Source organism: Triticum aestivum, chromosome 7A (genome assembly GCF_018294505.1).
Source record: "Triticum aestivum cultivar Chinese Spring chromosome 7A, IWGSC CS RefSeq v2.1, whole genome shotgun sequence".
Taxonomy (NCBI): Eukaryota; Viridiplantae; Streptophyta; class Magnoliopsida; order Poales; family Poaceae; genus Triticum; species Triticum aestivum.
The window spans coordinates 16,581,605-16,601,460 of NC_057812.1; positions in this window are offsets into that span (position 1 = coordinate 16,581,605).

Genomic DNA, 19,856 nt, shown 5'->3' on the forward strand with positions numbered 1-19,856 from the left:
CACCCCTTAAACCCATCCTCTCTGGGTTCACTAAGTGTCGTGGATGTCCAATGTGTTTCTGGCCAAAGAAGAACGCCCAGTTCTTCAAGCCTCCCTCTTCTACTCTCACAAACTTTGCGGGTTCAGTTGAGAAATCAATGGAGAAGGCTTCCCCATTACGACCAAGTAGGAGAAGTGTGTCTTCACAAGCCACCAAATTTCGGAAAGCACATACGGGTCCATATAATCTCTGCAATCAACTCTTAGTACCTCAACATGAAACTGAGGTGCCAAATGCACGGTGTATAGTTTTTGACGTATCTTCAAAATGAACTGGCCTTTGAAGGACACCATCTCCTTGACCAAATGTGCATTTAGAAAATCGCAGTGCAACCAAGAGGGGCTCCCAACTCGCCAAGCGTACAGGCAGTGTGGGCTGCTGACAAATAGATATGAATCTGGTGATGCTTCTGGAGATATGAAGGTTCTAGAGCAGAGTTGATTCAACGGGAAAGGTGGAGCTGCAACCGTAGTGCCAGTGAGCACGTCCATAATGATAAGGGATCTGTCGTAGAAGAAAATCGCATAATCATAGGAACATTTGATGACTGCCACTTTGTCCAAAATACTTGGAGGGGTCAAGCGACACAACGGAGTACTTGGATATACAGGATCAATGAGCTCCCATGTGTTTCCAATGTTCGAGCCAGCTGAGCTTGTCTGGTCGGCACAGTTCCGAAAAATAACAGGTGGGAAGAGCTTGCCTAAGGTAGATCTGATTGACATAAATGCGGCATACCAGCTAGGGCAGGTGGCGATGAATGCAAGAAGGTCACGAGTTGAACCCAACAGGACAATGATGGAGTGCAATAATCCATGTGGTAGGTCCGCCCAGCCTTCGGGTCCAAACATGACACGGTGCACGGAGATGGGGTGTTGGAGCTCTGGTTGATGTTTTGCATGATATCAGCTCCAAATTCTGCATTAAGGATCATGAAAGGACAACAATTTTAGCAATGGACTTGAGTTAACTATATAATATAAATTGATGTCCACTATTTTAATTCACTTGGTTCTACTACAACTATGATAATTATACAAACACAATAAAAATGTTTGTAGAAACTATAAACATAATACACAATAGAGTAAAGATTAGTGTATTGCCATCCAAATGTGCATGTGCCTCAAGATAATTCGATCATGATAAAATTCATCAACATTTGAAAATAAAATGCAAGTTCTGTATTTTTCTTTCCATCGAATGTTATTTATATGTGTTGCACAACAGGTTTGCCTCTTGTATCCACCTCGATCTCGGGCCCGCACATACGCGATAAATTTCATCAACATTTGAAATTAAAAAGTGCAAGCAATATTGAAATACTAAGATTGTTCTACATTGATAGTGGTAAACCCTTGAACTATTTCATAGTTTTCGTATAGTATAAACATTACAGGGTCGCACATTCATGAACAACACATACACCCAAATCCCCAAATCATCCATGGCAGAGTCAGGCTAACAAGAACAAAAGTGCGATGAGCGCGTCAGAGGAGGTCACCCCCAATGGGGGTGATGGCGGGCCAAGGAAGATGATCCTAGGCAGCCTTGTGCGGTGGAGAACTCTGTCTGACCGTGGACCGTGGCACCGGTCAGCGAAAATATATACTCGGCCAACCCACGAGACCATGTCCTACACAGAAATTGACTTAACCTAGATCACATCATATACTACATATTTCGACTCAAGCTTGACTCAAACACGTGAACTCCTACTAGTACGTGTACATGACTTCGGTTAGTCCCCAAAGAACTAAAGCCTGTTGGAAATATGCCCTAGAGGCAATGATAAAAGGATTATTATTATATTTCCTTGTTCATGATTGTCTTTTATTCATGCTATAATTGTGTTATCCGGAAATCGTAATACATGTGTGAATACATAGACACCAACATGTCCCTAGTAAGCCTCTAGTTGACTAGCTCGTTGATCAACAGATAGTCATGGTTTCCTGACTATGGACATTGGATGTCATTGATAACGAGATCACATCATTAGGAGAATGATGTGATGGACAAGACCCAATCCTAAACATAGCATAAGATCGTATAGTTCGTTTGCTAGAGTTTTTCCAATGTCAAGTATCTTTTTCTTAGACCATGAGATCGTCTAACTCCCGGATACCGTAGGAGTGCTTTGGGTGTACCAAATGTCACAACGTAACTGGGTGACTATAAAGGTATACTACAGGTATCTCCGAAAGTGTCTGTTGGGTTGACACGGATCAAGACTGGGATTTGTCACTCCGTATGACGGAGAGGTATCTCTGGGCCCACTCGGTAATGCATCATCATAATGAGCTCAAAGTGACCAAGTGTCTGGTCACGGGATCATGCATTATGGTACGAGTAAAGTGACTTGCCGGTAACGAGATTGAACGAGGTATTGGGATACCGACGATCGAATCTCGGTCAAGTAACGTACCGATTGACAAAGGGAATTGTATATGGGGTTGCTTGAATCCTCGACATCGTGGTTCATCTGATGAGATCATCGAGGAGCATGTGGGAGCCAACATGGGTATCCAGATCCCGTTGTTGGTTATTGACCGGAGAGCCATCTCGGTCATGTCTACATGTCTCCCGAACCCGTAGGGTCTACACACTTAAGGTTCGGTGACGCTAGGGTTGTAGAGATATGAATATGCAGTAACCCGAAAGTTGTTCGGAGTCCCGGATGAGATCCCGGATGTCACGAGGAGTTCCGGAATGGTCCGGAGGTGAAGAATTATATATAGGAAGTGCAGTTTCGGCCATTGGGAGAGTTTCGGGGGTCACCGGTATTGTACCGGGACCACCGGATGGGTCCCGGGGGTCCACCGGGTGGGACCACCCATCCCGGAGGGCCCCATGGGCTAAAGTGGGGAGGGGAACGAGCCCATAGAGGGCTGGTGCACCCCCCTTGGCCCACCCCCTGCGCCTAGGGTTGGAAACCCTAGGGTGGGGGGGGGGGGCGCCCCACTTGCCTTAGGGGCCACTCCGCCCTTGGCCGCCACCCCCTAGGAGATCCCATCTCCTAGGGCCGGCGTCCTCCCTTGGGGAGCCTATATAAAGGGGGGGAGGGAGGGGCAGCCGCACCCTTGACTCTTGGCGCCTCCCTCTCCCCTGCTACACCTCTCCCTCTCGCAGAAGAATGGCGAAGCCCTGCTGCGGTGACTGCTGCATCCACCACCACGCCATCGTGCTGCTGGATCTTCATCAACCTCTCCTCCCCCTTGCTGGATCAAGAAGGAGGAGACGTCACGCTGACTGTACGTGTGTTGAACACGGAGATGCCGTCCGTTCGGCGCTAGGATCTTCGGTGATTTGGATCACGTCGAGTACGACTTCCTCATCCCGTTCTTTGAACGCTTCCGCGCGTGATCTACAAACGTATGTAGATGCAATCCGATCACTCGTTGCTAGATGAACTCATAGATGGATCTTGGTGAAACCGTAGGAAAATTTTTGTTTTCTGCAACGTTCCCCAACAGTGGCATCATGAGCTAGGTCTATGCGTAGTTCTTTTTGCACGAGTAGAACACAATTTGTTGTGGGCGTAGATGTTGTCAACTTTCTTGCCGCTACTAGTATTATTTTGCTTCAGCGGTATTGTGGGATGAAGCGGCCCGGACGAACCTTACACGTACGCTTACGTGAGACCGGTTCCACCGACTGACATGCACTAGTTGCATAAGGTGGCTGGCGGGTGTCTGTCTCTCCCACTTTAGTTGGAGCGGATTTGATGAAAAGGGTCCTTATGAAGGGTAAATAGAAGTTGACAAATCACGTTGTGGCTTTAACGTAAGTAAGAAAACGTTCTTGCTAGAACCCTCTTGCAGCCACGTAAAACTTGTAACAACAATTAGAGGACGTCTAACTTGTTTTTGCAGCAAGTGTTCTGTGATGTGATATGGCCAAAGTTGTGATGAATGATGAATGATATATATGTGATGTATGAGATCATGTTCTTGTAATAGGAATCACGACTTGCATGTCGATGAGTATGACAACCGGCAGGAGCCATAGGAGTTGTCTTTATTTTTTTGTATGACCTGTGTGTCATTGAGAAACGCCATGTAAATTACTTTACTTTATTGCTAAACGTGTTAGCCATAGTAGTAGAAGTAATAGTTGGCGAGCAACTTCATGGAGACACGATGATGGAGATCATGATGATGGAGATCATGGTGTCATGCCGATGACAAGATGATCATGGAGCCCCAAGATGGAGATCACAGGAGCTATATGATACTGGTCATATCATGTCACTATTATTCGATTGCATGTGATGTTTATCATGTTTTTGAATCTTGTTTACTTAGAACGACGGTAGTAAATAAGATGATCCCTCATAATAATTTCAAGAAAGTGTTCCCCCTAACTGTGCACCGTTGCGACAGTTCATTGTTTTGAAGCACCACGTGATGATCGGGTGTGACAGATTCCAACGTTCACATACAACAGGTGTAAGACATATTTACACATGCAAACACTTAGGTTGACTTGACGAGCCTAGCATGTACAGACATGGCCTCGGAACACAGAAGACCAAAAGGTCGAGCATGAGTCGTATAGAAGATACGATCAACATGAAGATGTTCACCGATGTTGACTAGTCCGTCTCACGTGATGATCGGACACGGCCTAGTTAACTCGGATCATGTTATACTTAGATGACTGGAGGGATGTCTATCTAAGTGGGAGTTCATTAAATGATTTGATTAGATGAACTTAGTCTAAAATCTTTACAACATGTATTGTAGATCAAATGGCCAACGTTGTCCTCAACTTCAACGCGTTCCTAGAGAAAACCAAGATGAAAGACGATGGCAGCAACTATACGGACTGGGTCCGGAACCTGAGGATCATCCTCATAGCTGCCAAGAAAGATTATGTCCTACAAGCACCGCTAGGTGAAGCACCTGTTCTCCCTGCAGAACAAGACGTTATGAACGCTTGGCAGACACGTATCGATGATTACTCCCTCGTTCAGTGCGGCATGCTTTACAGCTTAGAGCCGGGGCTCCAAAAGCGTTTTGAAAGACACGGAGCATATGAGATGTTCGAAGAGCTGAAAATGGTTTTTCAAGCTCATGCCCGGGTCGAGAGATATGAAGTCTCCGACAAGTTCTTCAGCTGTCAGATGGAGGAAAACAGTTCTGTCAGTGAGCACATACTCACTATGTCTGGGTTACATAACCTCTTGACTCAGCTGGGAGTTAATCTCCCGGATGATGCGGTCATTGACAGAATCGTTCAGTCGCTTCCACCGAGCTACAAGAGCTTTGTGATGAACTTCAATATGCAGGGGATGGAAAAGACCATTCCTGAAGTATTTGCAATGCTGAAATCAGCAGAGGTAGAAGTCAAAAAGGAACATCAAGTGTTGATGGTGAATAAAACCACTAAGTTCAAGAAAGGCAAGGGTAAGAAGAACTTCAAGAAGGACGGAAAGGGAGTTGCCGCGCCCGGCAAGCAAGCTGCCGGGAAGAAGCCAAAGAATGGACCCAAGCGTGAGACTGAGTGTTTTTATTGCAAGGGAAGTGGTCACTGGAAGCGGAACTGCCCCAAATACTTAGCGGACAAGAAGGCCGGCATCATGAAAGGTATATGTGATATACATGTAATTGATGTGTACCTTACCAGTACTCGTAGTAGCTCCTGGGTATTTGATACCGGTGCGGTTGCTCACATTTGTAACTCAAAGCAGGAGCTGCGGAATAAGCGGAGACTGGCGAAGGACGAGGTGACGATGCGCGTCGGGAATGGTTCCAAGGTCGATGTGATTGCCGTCGGCATGCTACCTCTACATTTACCTACGGGATTAGTTTTAAACCTCAATAATTGTTATTTAGTGCCAGCTTTGAGCATGAACATTGTATCAGGATCTCGTTTAATTCGAGATGGCTACTCATTTAAATCCGAGAATAATGGTTGTTCTATTTATATGAGAGATATGTTTTATGGTCATGCTCCGATGGTGAATGGTTTATTCTTAATGAATCTCGAACGTAATGCTACACATATTCATAGTGTGAATACCAAAAGATGTAAGGTTGATAATGATAGTCCCACATACTTGTGGCACTGCCGCCTTGGTCACATAGGTGTCAAACGCATGAAGAAGCTCCATGCTGATGGACTTTTAGAGTCTCTTGATTACGAATCATTTGACACGTGCGAACCATGCCTCATGGGTAAAATGACCAAGACTCCGTTCTTGGGAACAATGGAGCGAGCAACCAACTTATTGGAAATCATACATACTAATGTGTGCGGTCCAGTGAGTGTTGAGGCTTGCGGTGGCTATCGTTATGTTCTCACCCTCACTGATGACTTGAGTAGATATGGGTATGTCTATTTAATGAAACACAAGTCCGAGACCTTTGAAAAGTTCAAGGAATTTCAGAGTGAGGTTGAGAATCAACGTGACAGGAAAATCAAGTTCTTGCGATCAGATCGTGGAGGAGAATACTTGAGTCACGAGTTTGGCACACACTTAAGAAAATGTGGAATAGTTTCACAACAGACGCCGCCTGGAACACCTCAGCGTAATGGTGTGTCCGAACGTCGTAATCGCACTCTATTAGATATGGTGCGATCTATGATGTCTCTTACCGATTTACCGCTATCATTTTGGGGCTATGCTTTAGAGACTGCCGCACTCACTTTAAATATGGCTCCGTCGAAATCCGTTGAGACGACACCTTATGAATTATGGTTTGGGAAGAAACCTAAGCTGTCATTTCTAAAAGTTTGGGGATGCGATGCTTATGTCAGGAAACTTCAACCTGACAAGCTCGAACCCAAGTCGGAAAAATGCGTCTTCATAGGATACCCTAAAGAAACTATTGGGTATACCTTCTACCTCAGATCAGAAGGCAAGATCTTTGTTGCCAAGAATGGGTCCTTTCTAGAGAAAGAGTTTCTCTCGAAAGAAGTAAGTGGGAGGAAAGTAGAACTTGATGAAGTACTACCTCTTGAACCGGAAAATGGCGCAACTCAAGAAAATGTTCCTGAGGTGCCTGCACCGACTAGAGAGGAAGTTAATGATGATGATCAAGATACTTCTGATCAAGCTCCTACTGAAATTCGAAGGTCCATAAGGACACGTTCCGCACCAGAGTGGTACGGCAACCCTGTCTTGGAAATCATGTTGTTAGACAACGGTGAACCTTCGAACTATGAAGAAGCGATGGCGAGCCCGGATTCCGACAAATGGCTAGAAGCCATGAAATCCGAGATAGGATCCATGTATGAAAACGAAGTATGGACTTTGACTGACTTGCCCGTTGAGCGGCGAGCCATAGAAAATAAATGGATCTTTAAGAAGAAGACAGACGCGGATGGTAATATGACCATCTATAAAGCTCGGCTTGTCGCTAAGGGTTATCGACAAGTTCAAGGGGTTGACTACGATGAGACTTTCTCACCGGTAGCGAAGCTGAAGTCCGTCCGAATCATGTTAGCGATTGCCGCATTCTATGATTATGAAATATGGCAAATGGACATCAAAACAGCATTCCTTAATGGTTTCCTTAAGGAAGAATTGTACATGATGCAGAAGGAAGGTTTTGTCGACCCTAAGAATGCTGACAAGGTGTGCAAGCTCCAACGCTCGATTTATGGGCTGGTGCAAGCATCTCGGAGTTGGAACATTCGCTTTGATGAGATGATCAAAGCGTTTGGGTTTACACAGACTTATGGAGAAGCCTGTGTTTACAAGAAAGTGAGTGGGAGCTCTGTAGCATTTCTCATATTATATGTAGATGACATACTTTTGATGGGAAATGATATAGAACTCTTGGACAACATTAAGGCCTACTTGAATAAAAGTTTTTCAATGAAGGACCTTGGAGAAGCTGCTTATATATTAGGCATCAAGATCTATAGAGATAGATCAAGACGCCTCATAGGTCTTTCACAAAGCACATACCTTGATAAGATATTGAAGAAATTCAATATGGATCATTCTAAGAAGGGGTTCTTGCCTGTGTTACAAGGTGTGAAATTGAGCTCGGCTCAATGTCCGACCACGGCAGAAGATATAAAAGAGATGAGTGTCATCCCCTATGCCTCAGCCATAGGTTCTATTATGTATGCCATGCTGTGTACCAGACCTGATGTAAAACTTGCCATAAGTTTGGTAGGAAGGTACCAAAGTAATCCCGACAAGGAACACTGGATAGCAGTCAAGAATATCCTGAAGTACCTGAAAAGGACTAAGGAAATGTTTCTCGTTTATGGAGGTGACGAAGAGCTCGTCGTAAAGGGTTACGTCGACGCTAGCTTCGACACAGATCTGGACGACTCTAAGTCACAAACCGGATACGTGTATATTTTGAATGGTGGGGCAGTAAGCTGGTGCAGTTGCAAGCAGAGCGTCGTGGCGGGATCTACATCTGAAGCGGAGTACATGGCAGCCTCGGAGGCAGCGCATGAAGCAATTTGGGTGAAGGAGTTCATCACCGACCTAGGAGTCATACCCAATGCGTCAGGGCCGATCAAGCTCTTCTGTGACAACACTGGAGCTATTGCTCTTGCCAAGGAGCCCAGGTTTCACAAGAAGACAAGGCACATCAAGCGTCGCTTCAACTCCATTCGTGAAAATGTTCAAGATGGAGACATAGATATTTGTAAAGTACACACGGACCTGAATGTAGCAGATCCGTTGACTAAACCTCTCCCTAGAGCAAAACATGATCAACACCAGAATTCCATGGGTGTTCGATTCATCACAATGTAACTAGATTATTGACTCTAGTGCAAGTGGGAGACTGTTGGAAATATGCCCTAGAGGCAATAATAAAAGCATTATTATATTTCCTTGTTCATGATAATTGTCTTTATTCATGCTATAATTGTATTATCCGGAAATCGTAATACATGTGTGAATAATAGACACCAACATGTCCCTAGTAAGCCTCTAGTTGACTAGCTCGTTGTTCAACAGATAGTCATGGTTTCCTGACTATGGACATTGGATGTCATTGATAATGAGATCACATCATTAGGAGAATGATGTGATGGACAAGACCCAATCCTAAACATAGCATAAGATCGTATAGTTCGTGTGCTATATTTCCAATGTCAAGTATCTTTTCCTTAGACCATGAGATCGTGTAACTCCCGGATACCGTAGGAGTGCTTTGGGTGTGCCAAACGTCACAACATAACTGGGTGACTATAAAGCTATATTACAGGTATCTCGGAAAGTGTCTGTTGGTTTGACACGGATCAAGACTGGGATTTGTCACTCCGTATGACGGAGAGGTATCACTGGGCCCACTCGGTAATGCATCATCATAATGAGCTCAAAGTGACCAAGTGTCTGGTCACGGGATCATGCATTACGGTACGAGTAAAGTGACTTGCCGGTAACGAGATTGAACGAGGTATTGGGATACGGACGATCGAATCTCGGGCAAGTAACATACCGATTGACAAAGGGAATTGCATACGGGGTTGCTTGAATCCTCGACATCGTGGTTCATCCGATGAGATCATCGAGGAGCCTGTGGGAGCCAACATGGGTATCCAGATCCCGCTGTTGGTTATTAATCGGAGAGCAATCTCGGTCATGTCTACATGTCTCCCGAACCCGTAGGGTCTACACACTTAAGGTTCGGTGATGCTAGGGTTGTAGGGATATGTATATGCAGTAACCCGAATGTTGTTCGGAGTCCCGGATGAGATCCCGAACGTCACGAGGAGTTCCGGAATGGTCCGGAGGTAAAGATTTATATATGGGAAGTCCTGTTTCGGCCATCGGGACAAGTTTCGGGGTCATCGGTATTGTACCGGGACCACCGAAAGGGTCCCGGGGGTCCACCGGGTGGGGCCACCTGTCCCGGGGGGGCACATGGGCTGTAGGGGGTGCGCCTTGGCCTACATGGGCCAAGGGCACCAGCCACAAGAGGCCCATGCGCCTAGGGTTTCAAGGAGGAACAGTCCTAGGAGGGGAAGGCACCTCCTAGGTGCCTTGGGGAGGAGGGATTCCTCCCCTTGGCCGCACCACCCTAGGAGATTAGATCTCCTAGGGCCGGCGCCCCCCCTGGCCCTCCTATATATAGTGGGGAGATGGAGGACTTCTCACCTTGATCTTTGGTGCCTCCCTCTCCCTCTCCAACACCTCCTCCTCCTCCATAGTGCTTGGCAAAGCCCTGCCGGAGTACTGCAGCTCCATCACCACCACGCCGTTGTGCTGCTGCTGGAGCCATCTTCCTCAACCTCTCCTTCCCTCTTGCTGGATCGAGAAGAAGGATACGTCACACTGACCGTACGTGTGTTGAACGCGGAGGTGCCATCCGTTCGGCGCTAGGATCTCCGGTGATTTGGATCACGTCGAGTACGCCTTCCTCATCCCCGTTCTTTGAACGCTTCCGCGCGTGATCTACAAAGGTATGTAGATGCAATCCAATCACTCGTTGCTAGATGAACTCCTAGATGGATCTTGGTGAAACCGTAGGAATTTTGTTTTGTTTTCTGCAACGTTCCCCAACAGAGATCACATCATTAGGAGAATGATGTGATGGACAAGACCCAATCCTAAACATAGCACAAGATCGTATAGTTCGTTTGCTAGAGTTTTTCCAATGTCAAGTATCTTTTCCTTAGACCATGAGATCGTGTAACTCCCGGATACCATAGGAGTTCTTTGGGTGTACCAAACGTCACAACGTAACTAGGTGACTATAAAGGTATACTACAGGTATCTCCGAAAGTGCCTGTTGGGTTGACACGGATCAAGACTGGGATTTGTCACTCCGTATGACGGAGAGGTATCTCTGGGCCCACTCGGTAATGCATCATCATCATGAGCTCAAAGTGACCAAGTGTCTGGTCACGGGATCATGCATTACGGTACGAGTAAGGTGACTTGCCAGTAACGAGATTGAACGAGGTATTGGGATACCGACGATCGAATCTCGGGCAAGTAATGTACCGATTGACAAAGGGAATTGTATACGGGGTTGCTTGAATCCTCGACATCGTGGTTCATCCGATGAGATCATCGAGGAGCATGTGGGAGCCAACATGGGTATCCATATCCTGCTGTTGGTTATTGACCGGAGAGCCATCTCGGTCATGTCTACATGTCTCCCGAACCCGTAGGGTCTACACACTTAAGGTTCGGTGATGGTAGGGTTGTAAATATATGAATATGCAGTAACCCGAAAGTTGTTCGGACTCCCGGATGAGATCCCGGACGTCACGAGGAGTTCCGGAATGGTCCGGAGGTGAAGAATTATATATAGGAAGTGCAGTTTCGGCCATCGGGAGAGTTTCGGGGGTCACCGGTATTGTACCGGGACCACCGGATGGGTCCCGGGGGTCCACCGGGTGGGACCACCCATCCCGGAGGGCCCCATGGGCTGAAGTGCGGAGGGGAACCAGCCCATAGTGGGCTGGTGCACCCCCCTTGGCCCACCCCCTGCGCCTAGGGTTGGAAACCCTAGGGTGGGGGGGGGGGGCGCCCCACTTGCCTTGGGGGCCACTCCACCCTTGGCCGCCGCCCCCCCTAGGAGATCCCAATTCCTAGGGCCGGCGCCCCCCCCCTGGGGAGCCTATATAAAGGGGGGAGGGAGGGGCAGCTGCACCCTTGACTCTTAGCGCCTCCCTCTCCCCTGCTACACCTCTCCCTCTCGCAGAAGAACGGCGAAGCCCTGCTGCGGTGACTGCTGCATCCACCACCACGCCGTCGTGCTTCTGGATCTTCATCAACCTCTCCTTCCCCCTTTCTGGATCAAGAAGGAGGAGACGTCAGGCTGACCGTACGTGTGTTGAACACGGAGGTGCCGTCCGTTCGGCGCTAGGATCTCCGGTGATTTGGATCACGTCGAGTATGACTTCCTCATCCTCGTTCTTTGTACGCTTCCGCGCGTGATCTACAAAGGTATGTAGATGCAATCCGATCACTCATTGCTAGATGAACTCATAGATGGATCTTGGTGAAACCGTAGGAAAATTTTTGTTTTCTGCAATGTTCCCCAACAAAGCCATGTGACATGCAAGCACCAACTACATCATGTTCCAAACAAAACACTCAAGATTATGCTAACACTAGCGCCGGCCCCTGCGCCACCAATGGTTGTCATGAGTTCTCAACTCCAGCATGAGGTGGGGAATGTCTCGTTCATGATACCGGCAATCACTCCAAAGCTGCTTGTAGGTACAAATCAGAGTAAGGGGTCAGAACTCGACATCAACTTGGTTCCTTCCCCCGCCGGGGCTGACCCCGGAGGGCAGAGGTGATTCAAGGACAGGCCTCCTCCATGAGTCCGGCAGCCAGCAAGGAAAATGAAGCGGGTAAAGTCAGCCTCAACAAGGCTCATCCCCTACCCCCTGGAGCTGGTAACACGAAAGCCACGCACCACAAAGATAAGAATAGCTTCAAGGGTAAGCCAAGGAAGGAGGTCGATCAATCCCTGGTGAACACCAGGGCGGTGTTGGGTAAATGCATGGGACGTGAAAGTGAGTCTGGTAGTGAGTTTGTGATGACACCTAGTTACAAGGGTCTTGGTCTGAACAACAAGGCATGAGGTGAGGGTAATGGAGGTGGCATGAGCAACATAGGTCTGTTAGGTGGTAAGGAAGCTATCGGCCCATGGGTTGTCGTTGAATGACATGTGATAAGGAAGGCACCTGTCAGGAGAAATGAGTCGCCTGATCTAGAACTGTTGGGGCCTCAGGCAGTCCCGGATAGTTGAAGAGCTAGTTTGCCTCGTGCGCACATACACCCCTTGATGATTGTTTTACTTATAAAACTCGACGGTGTGAAATAGTTTGAATAATCTTAGGTGGATGCTAGGCCGCAAGAATTATATTACGCATGATGGTAAGGGCAATGGTGCCAACATTGCGTTGTTCTGAGATGAAAGAACTAAAATAAAAAAGACTACCATATGACCTGAGGTACATTGATGTCTTTATTCAAGACGATTCCCATGGCCCGAAGTATCAGGCTACATGGTTAACCAAGGAGTCAAGAAGACGTCACATCTGGAGTTTACTCAAAAGAATAAAGCCAAATGCTCATGAACACTTGTTGATGATAGGTGATTTTTATGAGACGATGTGGCAACATGAGCACTTCTTAGTAGCTTGGATATCCAAGAGAAAAATACCAATTTCAGAGAAGCCTTGTTCTAGTGTGATATTCATAATTGGGGCTATAAGGGGCCATCCTGCACATACAATAATAAACAGTATGGCAAAAGCAATGTGACTGTCGGGTTGAAAGTGCAGTTGCATCGTCGAGTTGGTGTGATTTATTCAGAGTGAACAGTGGTACACACATATGCTCCAACCACTTTCCTCTATGGCTGCAATACGGGAGACAGACCAAGGTGCATAGCAACGTGAAATCCTTTCGGTATGAGTAGATATGGGAAAGAGTACCATCGATGGAGGGAACTATTGAAGTCCCTGGCCGATGACTGCACTAAGTTGGCAGTGCTACAACGGGATGTTTGGTCCTGGACATGAAAGATTTTGGACCATGATAAGGAGTACTCATTGGTTGAGAAGGAATATTATAGTCACATACTAAATGCACCATCTTATTGGTTGCGAACTGTTGAAATATATTGCCTGCCTCCCTTCATCAGTTCAGACTTTTGGATGAGTTGGCTGGAGCATGAATTCAATATGGTATCCGAGCTAAGAGGTCTTGAGTTCAAGACCCTACCGACGCAGTATTAAATAAAATGATTCTGTGGCCCACATCGACCCCACGTCTAAGGAATAAAATAACCTAGACGTGAGGGGGAGTGTTGAAATATATTGCCCGCCTCTCTCCATAAGTTCAGACTTTTGGATGAGCTGGCTGGAGCATGAATTCAATACGGATGGTCTGGAAAGCATCTTAAGAAAGTAAGTTTTGGAAGGGAGGTTAATTGCTGGGGGAGACTCGGTGTCTCTAAACTAATGTTTGTTGATGGAAGCCTTTTGTTCTTCAAGGCCATAGGAAGAGAGGCGAGGATAGTGAAGGACACTCCAAATCTATTTCAAAGGTGTACATGATAGCTTCTTAGCCCAGCTAAATGCTCTTTATTATTTAGTGAACACTGCCCGCCCCATGTCCAGTAATAGATAAAGGTAACCATTGGTGTTGTAGCTTCCACTTTTGAGAGTAAATATTTGGGTTTACCAACCCCAGAAGGTAGGATGTTTGACTCGAATTTCAATCGATCATGGAAAGGTTCACAAAAATGTGCAACGACTGGATTAAAAAGTATATGGCCCATGCAGCTAAAGAGATCTTGATCAAGTAAGTGGTTCAAGCGCTTCCCACTTACTTGTTTGGATTGTTCAAATATCCTTGGGCTTTTTTGAAAAGTTGGGCTTTTTGTGATAAGTATGAAAAACTTATCTGGGACTTTAGGTGGGGCAGTGAGTAAGGACATCACAAGTCCATTGGCTCTCCTGGTACCAACCGGTAAAACAAAAGAGAGGAGGTGTTCTAGGATTATGGGATAGGCATATGTTTAACCAAGCTCTCTTGGAATGGCAAGGGTGGAGACTCATTCACAAGTCGGATAGTTTATGTTCTAGAATCTTGAAACGAGAATATTATCCTCGTGTGGATATTCTAGACATGGTCATTTCCTAGTATGCATCGCCGGCTTGGCGTTAAGATACTCAAGGAATACATCATCTGGTGTATAGAGAATGGATGAAAAATTCAGATTCGGAGAGACAACTGGATTCTGAGACAGTATGGCCTCAGGTTACCAAATTCACCAGAAACTCGAGGTTGAGGTAGGTTAACCAGTTGATTGTCTCAATAAAAATGAATGGAATATTAACCTTGTCCATAGGCTATTTTCTGACATCAATGCAGAGGAGATATTTCGCATAAATCACCCTTCTACGTGAAGGATAACTTGCTTATAAACTTGCCACCCAACTAAAATTCAGGTACAATTCCCCTGCTTCTAGCTCTTCAAGTGCGACATATAATTGGAGTATTTGGGGTGTGTTTTGGAGAGCTAAGGTTCCAAAAAAGGTTAAGGTCTTTGGCTGGAGGTTGCTACTGGCTCACTGGCTACACAATTTTGTAAATTTATAAAGGTGCTGAGTGTAACACCATTTATGCTATTTCTGGTAACAGTGTGGAGAGTGAATTCCAATCCACGATGGCTTTGTGGTGTTGGCTAGTGTCCCATCAATACTTCTTTTCCCTCCTGTCTAATGATTGCAATCAGTCTATAGTAATATACAAGTCTAGTGTTTTCCCCCAATTAAATAAAATAAACACAACTTGAAGATCAACTAAATTTTTACCTTAATTTTCCTAGAAAAAACAGGGCGAGTTCTTCTCCTACCTTCTTCGGTGTTGACAGCGGAGGGCGAAGTGGAGGCAACAACTACATTCTCCGATGCCAGTCGTGGTAAGACGAGGCCATCGGATCCAGTATGCTGCTTTCGTCCATCGCCAATCATCATGTTTGCTCCAGATCTGGGGAAAACGGACACCTTCGACTGCGGTGACTCCAGATCTGGATGCGACTGGTCGCCCGCACCTAGGATTCCAGATCTGGATGCGACTGGTCGCCCGCACCTAGGATTCCAGATCTGGATGGAAACACATTAGTAGTCCATGCGGTTCTCTCAATGGATCATCCACCACTCAACTGTGGGGCGGTTCTAGCGCAGTTGGTGTGGATGTCAAGGAGGAGAGGAACGTGTGTGACGAGAGAGAGAGAGAGAGCGGGGGGAGGGGGAGAAAGAGAGGTGAGGGGGAGAGTCGTGTGTGGGTTTGTTCGTTATATAAAAGGCTTTATCGGAGTACCAAGGGGAACCTTGTCAAACTTCGAGTGATTTTTCTTGCTTTTGGCAACTTTATACCTTGAACAAGCTCTATTACTAAGAAAAGAGGGAGCCTAGTTTGTGCATGCTTGTGAATCGTGCACTCGCGTTTCGATAAGTTTTATTTTCCATTTTGGAAAGGGTGCAGCACCTCCTTGTTCCCATTACAAGATTAGGTGAAGGCTTAATAAGAAATTAGGGAAGGACCCCCCTGAAATTCAATAGGAGAAGAGATTAGGTGGAGGCTTAATAGGAAATTAAGGAGTTCCCATCAAGAAATTCTGGTGCTGGTAGATTAGGTGGAGGCTTAATAGGAGGTTACATGTATATTATATGTGGGCCTGCATACCACAACAAGACCTCCCGTCCTCACGTTTAAATTGCCCCGCCCTCTCCCACTTGGTGGGCCCACTTCCCACCCTGCCGCTCCCAAAAAAGCGTGTCGGCTGAGAGTTGTGTGTTGGTCAGTTTGCTCGCTGGAGCGAGCAAATGCCAGGGAGTCAATGTGAGGTGCTCCCAACCAGCAAGGACACGAATGACACCATGCAACATGCTCCGACCGACCATGATTCCTGCATACAAATAGTGAACATCAGACACCAATGCCCTTACCTTGCTGACCGGACACCTGCGGCTCCACTCCCAGACACAGGATGTCGGCGTGAAGTACTCGATGTCCTCCTAGAATTCTTGTAGCTCTTCACCCATATTTTTATTCCTGTTTCTCCCTGTCAATTAAGACCCCTCTATTGAATTTCCATTTGGCTTGAGAATGACGGTTGTGACCTCCATAACAATGCAACACTTGTCACCCGACCTCTCCTCTTTATCCTATGTGTCTTCCTTGCCGATGATAGCAAAGTGGACGACCCCAACGATGGTGGTATCAGCTCGATGCCAAGGACAGGCACCGCATGCGAGGGAATATATGTGATCCGACACCCACAACACAATCCGTAAGGACGAGTTCTCTTCCCAACGAAACCTTCTCTCCTAGCCAAAGATGACATCCCTCCTCGATCTTCTTGTCGGCATCCGTAGAAGCAACTATCCTAATGGTCTATCGGGACTGAGGACACTGGAGCACCATTCAGATATGCTGCCAAGAAAGGCGATGGAGAAGCTCGTTGACCATTGCACATGGAGGGAAGGGGGCAACCCAGTTTAGTAAACTGTAATAACGAGTTGTAGTGTGCATTACAAATATTGCATAAACACCCTTTGGTTAATTTAGAAAACATGATAGTTCAGAACCTCATATAAAATGATATAAAACACACTCAAATAAACAATGCATTGGTATAATCCTGCTAAAAAATACTGAAATATTTACCATATTTTCCTTAGGGGTGAAGGGGAGCCTTGGCGCAGTGGTAAAGCTGCTGCCTTGTGACCATGAGGTCATGGGTTCAAGTCCTGGAAACAGCCTCTTACAGAAATGTAGGGAAAGGCTGCGTACTATAGACCCAAAGTGGTCGGACCCTTCCCTGGACCCTGCGCAAGCGGGAGCTACATGCACCAGGTTGCCCTTTTTTTTTATTTTCCTTAGGGGTGGCCCTCTCATTTAACTAGGCAGGCAACCCCAAGAAGCATACACTCATGAGAGATATAAGCATTTTCTAGTGGAAAAATAGTGTTACCAACTAAAGAAAAAATATGTATGCATATAGGACACATGAGCGATGTACATCTGATTTTTTTAAGAGGTAAACGAAGGGGCCACAAATATCAACATAGAATATGGAGTGAGTGGATTAAAGTTGAGTGGTAGTAGAATCAATATCCATGACATCAAAGGTTCCAAATACTCACCGGCTTCGTTAGTAACAAGTGTATCTGAATTATCATACGGAAACAACAAAAATTATCCAAATATTCGTTTTCTGGCGGTATAGCAGTGTCGGGTTCATCAAGAGATACTGAATTATGTTCATCTAGAGCGTTCTGGTCCTCCTGCGACATGCCGACATCTAGGTTTTGCGGGACAAAGCTAGAAGTTAACGCCGGGAACACGAGATCATGCCGTCAAACTTGAATATTGTCTGCCAAAGGCTGGAACAGTCAGCTTGAGCTTGAGACCGCACTCAGCGATGTTTTTCTGGGGCCAAAGATCCATGCTCTCATTGCTTCCAGAACCATTGCTTCTCCATGTTTGATCGAAATTATGTGAGTGTCGCCTCTTTCCTGAGCACGCATGAAAACTGAACCACAGCAATGTGAAACGTGTTGTACCCTATCAGCACTTCTAAGTAAGCTAAGTTGAGTATAAAATACCAGCTAGGTCATTGTAGTATAGTGGTGAGTATTCCCGCCTGTCACGCGGGTGACCCGGGTTCGATCCCTGGCAACGGCCCTCCTTCCTGGCCTGAACAACGGTGGAGGCCTGCTGAGAGCTCGCCTGGCCCGTCCGGGTCTATTTACCGTATGCACCCTGGAAAAGTAACATGTTCGCTCTAGAGCCCTGCCCGAACCAACCAATCCTCTTTGTAAAACCCTGGCGTGTATGCAGGAACAGGAGGATTAGACCGTTTCTTGAGAGAACAGCCTTAGTTTGTACCTAGTGGTTTTGGTGTGGGTGCCCGAACAAGCCTATGTATGCATTGCGCTTGATCCTCTTGTAAATCTCCTTTTGCTCTTCTATCAAAATATGATACATCATTGCCGTACTCTAAAAAAAAACTGGCGTGTATTTAAGACCTACATGTATGCAATTATTGATTAGAGAAGAAGAAGGGCACCCGTTTTGTGGCATCTTGAAAAGCAACAGCAGCCATGGTGCCTAGAAACATTCTCACTCCTACCCTAAAACCATTTTAGAGCATTAAAAATTTACATCATCTGTTGGAAGATTCTCTTATGCACAGTCAGATATCTATCGGCGCTGCAGTGTGCCGCTAGTTGCTGGCGGACATGGCGTGCACGGCGGTTGTTATGTCATAAAACAAATTTCACCTTTAGGTTTCTCTGGATTTTTCTTGAGATTTATCTTTTTTCTGTTTTCTTCTCTGGATTTAATTCTAGAAAAAAATTCACCTTTTTTTCTTGGCCCAATGTTGTCAAAGTTAAATCTGGCATATCTCTCGGTAGGGTATCCTAGATATACGACAAGTTCAAGGGCTCAAGGCTTTGTACATGACAGTTACAATTAGGCTGATCTGATGAATCTAAAGTACAGCGTCATAAAAGTAATATGATCACTGAAAATTTGTGGACGATTCAGACAAGCCTTGAGCCCTTGTCTATACTTGCTATCATCACTAACTGTACCAGCATGATTACTCCCTAATTATTACTCTCTCCGTCCCATGACGCTTTTATATTATGTTCAGTGCTCAACACTAAGTGGGATTTTAGCCTTGTTATTACAAGGGTGGCTCCTAATTACGCGCTACAACCTGACGAAGACCAGTTGTTTTCCCTTAGACATGCAGCTCCTGACTGAGCTGGCCATTGTAGAGATCTTGCCACGAGTCGGCTTATTGTAGTGACTCGATACTGCAACGGTTTGGTACTGTAGTGCTTACTAGGTTTTTTTACTTTCTCTTTTAATTCTTTTTAGAAAAAACAAGAAATGAACATTTTTTTGGAACTTTCAAACATTTTTTGAAACGTGATGATCTTCCTTAAAATTTCAAACATTTTTTGAATTTTCAAATATTTAAAAAACAAACTTGTTTTTAATTTGAAACATCTTAAAAAAATTGAACAATATTGAAATTGCAAACAAATTTCTAAAGTTTTTGAACATTTTTTAAAATTCCAAATAATAAAAAATCTAAACGTACTTGAAAATAAAAACCAGGAAACATGTAAAGAAAAAAGGGGCCGGACTATATTTGCTGGCCAAAAACCTCCTAGAAAGTTCTGAAAACTAGATAGTACAATATATTTGCTCTTAGATGGGCCGGCCGAATAGATATCACGATGTTAATCTTCATGTGCGTTTGAGCGACAATTTGAGAACCCCTCGAAAAAAAGACAATCCGAGAGAGAGAGAGACTGTCAAATGGGAAATCAC